This window comes from Nicotiana tabacum, chromosome 6, assembly GCF_000715075.1.
Source record: "Nicotiana tabacum cultivar K326 chromosome 6, ASM71507v2, whole genome shotgun sequence".
Classification (NCBI taxonomy): domain Eukaryota; kingdom Viridiplantae; phylum Streptophyta; class Magnoliopsida; order Solanales; family Solanaceae; genus Nicotiana; species Nicotiana tabacum.
Window position 1 is genome coordinate 57329542 of NC_134085.1, and position 7349 is coordinate 57336890.

Here is a 7349-nt window from a genome sequence, read left to right on the forward strand (position 1 = left end):
CCTAACTTGGGTAGCTCAGAAGTTGAAACACTACCTGTCTTCATATACTACTTATCTCATATCCCGTTTGGACCCATTGAAATATATATTTCAGAAACCTATGCCCACGGGAAGGTTGGCAAAGTGGCAAATTCTGCTCACGGAGTTTGATATCATCTACGTAACGAGGACGGCCATGAAAGCCCAGGCACTGGCAGACCATTTGGCAGAGAATCCCGTTGATGAAAAATACGAGCCCTTAAGAACGTATTTTCCTGACGAAGAGGTGATGCATACGAATGAGTTGGAATTACCCGAGGAACCGGGTTGGAAGCTTTTCTTCGATGGAGTTGCAAACGCAAAAGGGGTTGGAATAGGAGCAGTACTCATTTCTGAAACAGGACGGCATTATCCTGTTACGGCTCAACTACGCTTCTATTACACCAACAATATGGCCGAATATGAGGCTTGCATTCTGGGTCTGCGCTTGGCTGCTGACATGGATGTCCAAGACGTCTTGGTCTTGGGAGACTCGGACCTCTTGGTACATCAAATTCAGGGTGAATGGGAAACACGAGATCTAAAGCTCATACCATACCGACAATGCTTGCATGATCTGAGCAAGCAATTTCGATCGGTAAAGTTCAAACACATCCCGAGAGTTCACAATGAGGTTGCGGATGCCTTGGCCACCTTGGCATCAATGCTGCACCACCCTGACAAAATGTATGTTGATCCTCTACACATCCAGGTCCGTGATCAGCACGCCTACTGCAATGCCATAGAAGAAGAAGCAGATGGCGAACCCTGGTTTCATGATATCAAGGAATACCTCAGGATGGGGATATATCCAGAACATGCCTCTGGAGACCAAAAAAGAGCCCTCCGGCGGTTGTCGAATGGTTTCTTCCTCAGTGGGGGAATATTGTACAAAAGAACCCCGGATCTGGGATTGTTGAGATGCATAGATGTCAGGCAGGCAACAACGGTTATGGCAGAAGTACATGCTGGAGTTTGTGGGCCACACATGAGTGGATATGTATTGGCAAGAAAAATCCTTCGAACAGGGTGTTATTGGCTCACCATGGAACACGACTGTATCACTTTCGTGAGGAAATGCCATCAGTGCCAGATACATGGAGACTTGATTCATTCTCCGCCAACAGAGTTACATACGATGTCAGCACCCTGGCCGTTTGTAGCATGGGGCATGGATGTCATTGGGCCCATCGAGCCAGAAGCGTCCAACGGTCATAGGTTCATTCTAGTGACCATTGATTACTTCACCAAATGGGTTGAGGCTAAAACCTTCAAATCAGTAACCAAGAAGGCAGTGGTGGACTTTGTTCACTCCCATATCATCTGCAGATTTGGGATCCCAAAAGTGATCATCACGGATAACGGTGCAAATCTTAATAGCAGCTTGATGAGAGAGGTATGCCAACAATTCAAGATTACACACCGCAATTCCACCCCATATCGCCCCAAGGCGAATGGAGCAGTCGAAGCAGCCAATAAGAATATCAAAAAGATACTGCGAAAGATGGTGGAAGGTTCCAGACAATGGCACGAGAAGTTACCCTTTGCCTTGTTGGGTTACCGCACTACCGTCCGGACTTCCATAGGCACAACTCCTTATTTGTTGGTGTATGGAACTGAGGCCGTGATACCAGCGGAGGTCGAAATTCCGTCCCTCCGAATTGTCGCTGAAGCCGGGATTGATGATGATGAATGGGTCAAGGCTCGATTGGAACAGTTGAGCCTGATAGATGAGAAAAGATTGGCAGCAGTGTGCCATGGTCAGCTGTACCAGAAGAGAATGGCAAGAGCGTATAATAAAAAGGTGCGCCCCAGGAAGTTTGAAGTAGGGCAGCTGGTATTGAAGAAGATCCTCCCACATCAGGTCGAGGCAAAAGGCAAATTCGCCCCAAATTGGCAAGGGCCTTATATCGTGACCAGAGTATTGGCCAATGGTGCTTTGTGTTTGACAGATGTCGAAGGTAGATGTGTCAACATGGCTATCAATTCAGATGCAGTCAAGAGATATTATGCGTAATTTCTTTAATTATGGCAATTTTTGGTTTATTTGTTTGTATTTGGCATTTGTTGAATAATGAGATGACGGAGGCAATTCTTTCTTATACCCAAACACTGTTTAACCCTTGCTTCCCCCTTTGGAGCCTTAAGTTATTCTTTCATACCCCTCTTTTGGAATCACTAATGGGAAAGATATGAAAAAAAAATGAAAAGAAGGAAAAGAAAAAAAAGAGAAGAAGAAGAAAAATCAAGGAATATAAAACCGTGGGAACTACGTTTGACCTGATTCCTCAAAGAGGATACGTAGGCGCCTCACGGCTCGGTCATAGTATGCATCATAGTAAATATAGGATGCATAATGTACATAGTGTGCACAATATAGCACACTGTGCGTAACGCACGTAACTCAACATAAGCGTAAAAAATAAATTCCCCAAGCAAGAAAACTGGGGCAGAGGTTATGTTTTAAGTTCCAACAAAGGTTTGATTCCAAAAAGTTGTAGCACATCACCCTTCAAGTTGTTTTCATTTTTTATAGCCTTTCTTCAAACCCACACCAAAACCAACATCAACATCCAAAAGACCTCCCGATCAATGTTCGAGAGATGCCAAGTCCGGCGAATAAGGCCGAGAATAATACACTGATCCCCAGCAAAGAAGAGGACCGTAAGACTGGAAATGAGTTGATGGTCAAGGGAATCTCCAGAAAGGAGGGACGTATCTACAACACCCCGATTTCCCGAAAGAAATGAAATGAGAGAGTCTTATCGGTGAAGACCTTCACAGGCACCGAGAGGCGATGTAAGATGAGGGATATGAAATGAGAGAGTCTTATTGGTGAAAACCTTCACAGGCACCATAAGGCGCCGGGAGATAAGAGAAACGAGAGAGTCTCATTAGTGAAAACCCCTCGAAGGGCACTATGAGGCGACAAGACAGATCAGCAAAAGCTACAACATCCGAAACGGACACTCCTTTATCATCCCCAGCAAGTCAGACCATCGGGCGAATCGATTGATACAAATAGACTGGGTCGGGAATCTACGGTGCATGTCATGATCACGGGGACCAGTCATATCCTCCAGATAAGTTCTTTTGAGTTTCTTCTCCCACCAAAATGTTGGTTCAGAAAGATCTGCTCCTTTTTCTACCTTTTACTTCTTTTTCTAAAAAGTGCCTTGAAAGGATTTTTCAAAGCTTACTACCAGAAACGGAGGGGAATTCATCCAATACAGGATAATACAAACAGTCCTAAAGGCCGGTCCCCAGGCAATGCAGTGATCATACCCGACACTATCGAAGGAAGTAAGCACATAAAGGGAGTGGTTTCAGGAGTTAAAAGCAGACTCCCACAGAATATGCTTAAAAAGAAAGCGGAAAAGGGGATTAATTGAAAGCCAATCCCCAGCAGGCTAGAGACCCCCAACAGGCAACTTTGCCCGCCAACTAATTACGGGGACAAAGAGCAAGTAAAGGGGAAGAGAGAAAAATGGCTCGCCAGAAAGGCACCCTCTACAATGAAAACTAATTAAATCCTTTTGTCTGCTGCAGGAAAACAAAGGATTGATGATGGCAGCAAGATGCAACGCCATGGAAGTTACCAAAAAACCGGGGCAGAAAATTTTCTGCCGATTGTCGAAAATTTTCTCGGAAGAACGGGGAAACAATTCGAATACATTTAAGTTCTAGGTCGCCCACCAGTATAATGAGGGAATACATTTAAGTTCTAGGTCGCCCACCAGTATAATGCGGGAATACTTTTAAGTTCTAGGTCGCCCACCAGTATAATGCGGGAATACTTTTAAGTTCTAGGTCGCCCACCAGTATAATGCGGGAATACTTTTAAGTTCTAGGTCGCCCACCAGTATAATGCGGGAATACATTTAAGTTCTAGGTCGCCCACCAGTATAATGCGGGAATACTTTTAAGTTCTAGGTCGCCCACCAGTATAATGCGGGAATACATTTAAGTTCTAGGTCGCCCACCAGTATAATGCGGGAATACTTTTAAGTTCTAGGTCGCCCACCAGTATAATGCGGGAATACTTTTAAGTTCTAGGTCGCCCACCAGTATAATGCGGGAATACTTTTAAGTTCTAGGTCGCCCACCAGTATAATGCGGGAATACTTTTAAGTTCTAGGTCGCCCACCAGTATAATGCGGGAATACATTTAAGTTCTAGGTCGCCCACCAGTATAATGCGGGAATACTTTTAAGTTCTAGGTCGCCCACCAGTATAATGCGGGAATACTTTTAAGTTCTAGGTCGCCCACCAGTATAATGCGGGAATACATTTAAGTTCTAGGTCGCCCACCAGTATAATGCGGGAATACTTTTAAGTTCTAGGTCGCCCACCAGTATAATGCGGGAATACATTTTAAGTTCTAGGTCGCCCACCAGTATAATGCGGGAATACATTTAAGTTCTAGGTCGCCCACCAGTATAATGCGGGAATACATTTAAGTTCTAGGTCGCCCACCAGTATAATGCGGGAATACTTTTAAGTTCTAGGTCGCCCACCAGTATAATGCGGGAATACTTTTAAGTTCTAGGTCGCCCACCAGTATAATGCGGGAATACTTTTAAGTTCTAGGTCACCCACCAGTATAATGCGGGAATACTTTTAAGTTCTAGGTCGCCCACCAGTATAATGCGGGAATACTTTTAAGTTCTAGGTCGCCCACCAATATAATGCGGGAATACTTTTAAGTTCTAGGTCGCCCACCAGTATAATGCGGGAATACATTTAAGTTCTAGGTCGCCCACCAGTATAATGCGGGAATACATTTAAGTTCTAGGTCGCCCACCAGTATAATGCGGGAATACATTTAAGTTCTAGGTCGCCCACCAGTATAATGCGGGAATACTTTTAAGTTCTAGGTCGCCCACCAGTATAATGCGGGAATACTTTTAAGTTCTAGGTCGCCCACCAGTATAATGCGGGAATACATTTAAGTTCTAGGTCGCCCACCAGTATAATGCGGGAATACTTTTAAGTTCTAGGTCGCCCACCAGTATAATGCGGGAATACATTTAAGTTCTAGGTCGCCCACCAGTATAATGCGGGAATACTTTTAAGTTCTAGGTCGCCCACCAGTATAATGCGGGAATACTTTTAAGTTCTAGGTCGCCCACCAGTATAATGCGGGAATACATTTAAGTTCTAGGTCGCCCACCAGTATAATGCGGGAATACTTTTAAGTTCTAGGTCGCCCACCAGTATAATGCGGGAATACATTTTAAGTTCTAGGTCGCCCACCAGTATAATGCGGGAATACATTTAAGTTCTAGGTCGCCCACCAGTATAATGCGGGAATACATTTAAGTTCTAGGTCGCCCACCAGTATAATGCGGGAATACTTTTAAGTTCTAGGTCGCCCACCAGTATAATGCGGGAATACTTTTAAGTTCTAGGTCGTCCACCAGTATAATGCGGGAATACATTTAAGTTCTAGGTCGCCCACCAGTATAATGCGGGAATACATTTAAGTTCTAGGTCGCCCACCAGTATAATGCGGGAATACTTTTAAGTTCTAGGTCGCCCACCAGTATAATGCGGGAATACATTTAAGTTCTAGGTCGCCCACCAGTATAATGCGGGAATACATTTAAGTTCTAGGTCGCCCACCAGTATAATGCGGGAATACTTTTAAGTTCTAGGTCGCCCACCAGTATAATGCGGGAATACATTTAAGTTCTAGGTCACCCACCAGTATAATGCGGGAATACTTTTAGCTCTATAGTTTGGAATCAGTAGCCCCACCTGAAGACGGAAGGTTACAACAGAGAGCCCCAAGCGGGAAAAACAATAAAATCCCCAGCGCCAAGAAGAAGAAATCTGCCAAAGCAAGCGCACATTCAAAAGGAAGAAAGAACGCGTCTCAGAAGAAGCAGTTCGGAAACATTGTAGCATGCCCAGCATGACAATACTGATGAAGAGACATACCACTGAAGAAACCAGTGGAAGATTTAAAGAAGAAAACCATGTTCCCAGCAAATCAAACAAAGTGATGAAAACTGGCATTCAGAAAGGCGATGGACCAGCATCCTCTCCCAAAGTCACAAGATAAAGGCATCGGAGGAAAGCGTTAGCCGACAAGAAAGCAAGGCAACAAGAACAAGTGGAAGATGGATAAGATCGCATGATCCTCAGTCTACCTTAGCTTCTTGTTTTCCTTTTAGAGCAATGTAACAGGGAGATCGGTTGAGCAGTAGCATCCTACAGCAGCATACAACAGCGCACAACAACAGCAAACACTACAGTCACACGGTAGTCCCAGCTACCAAAAATTTCCCGAACTACATTGACCTGATTCCTGTTCAGCCCAGGATATGTAGGAAACCTCTGAAGCAAAGGTTCGGTCAAATCCTTTTCAAAAAATGCTTCACACGGAGTATTCGGACAGGCAAAAATCGCTCGCTTTATCTTTGCGCGAAAACCCTTAGTGTCTTCGTGCAAAGAGGGGCAGCTGTAAGCACGTGATTTTTGCTTCACGAGCAATCACTCCAAAAGGAAAACAAAAAAATAAAAATAGTGACGGATGATTTCGCTGTACAATTTTTCGATTTTTTTTTCCGTGACATGTGTTATTAGTCGTTTGTAGGTCTGTCCATTTTGCATTTTAATCATTATCAAACAAAATACAAAAAATATATGTCATTAAAAGAAAATTCAAAATATATATGTGTGCATCATCCGTTTTAGGTTGTGATTTAACTTACTTAAACATTTTTATTTGGTATGATAATTATGTTGAAGTGCTATATTGTTATTTGTTTTAATTTCATTTGTTTTATTAGTTATTTTTATTTTTCTTTAAATTGGAAAACAAAAGAAAGTTGAAATCAATTTGGGCCCAAAAAATAAGACAAAAACAGGCCCAAACCAACGATCTGACCCGGTCCAAACCAGGCCTGCCCTGACCACCTCCCGAAACAATGCCGCATCATGCGTCTGATCTGGGCCGTTCAAACTCTCGATCCAACGGCTCAGGACCTCTATCAGTAACCCGTTTCAAAACCCGACCCAGGAACCAATCCGATCCAACCCCTCACTTAAACCAAACGACCCCGTTTAACTACCAAACGACCCCGTCTCATTTCTCAGCATCAGATCCAAGCCGTTGAGATCATCTGATCTAACGGCTCAGATCCAATCCCTTCCCCATATATAAACTCAACCCTTCACCCCACGCCCCCTATCCGAACCCCACCCCTCACTCGTCTCCTTCCCCAAGCTGAAACCCCAAACCCTAGCAAGCCGCCCTGGTTTCCCTTCCACCAAAACCCGGCGGCATGAACGCCGGTGGCCACCTCCCGAACACCCTAAGACCC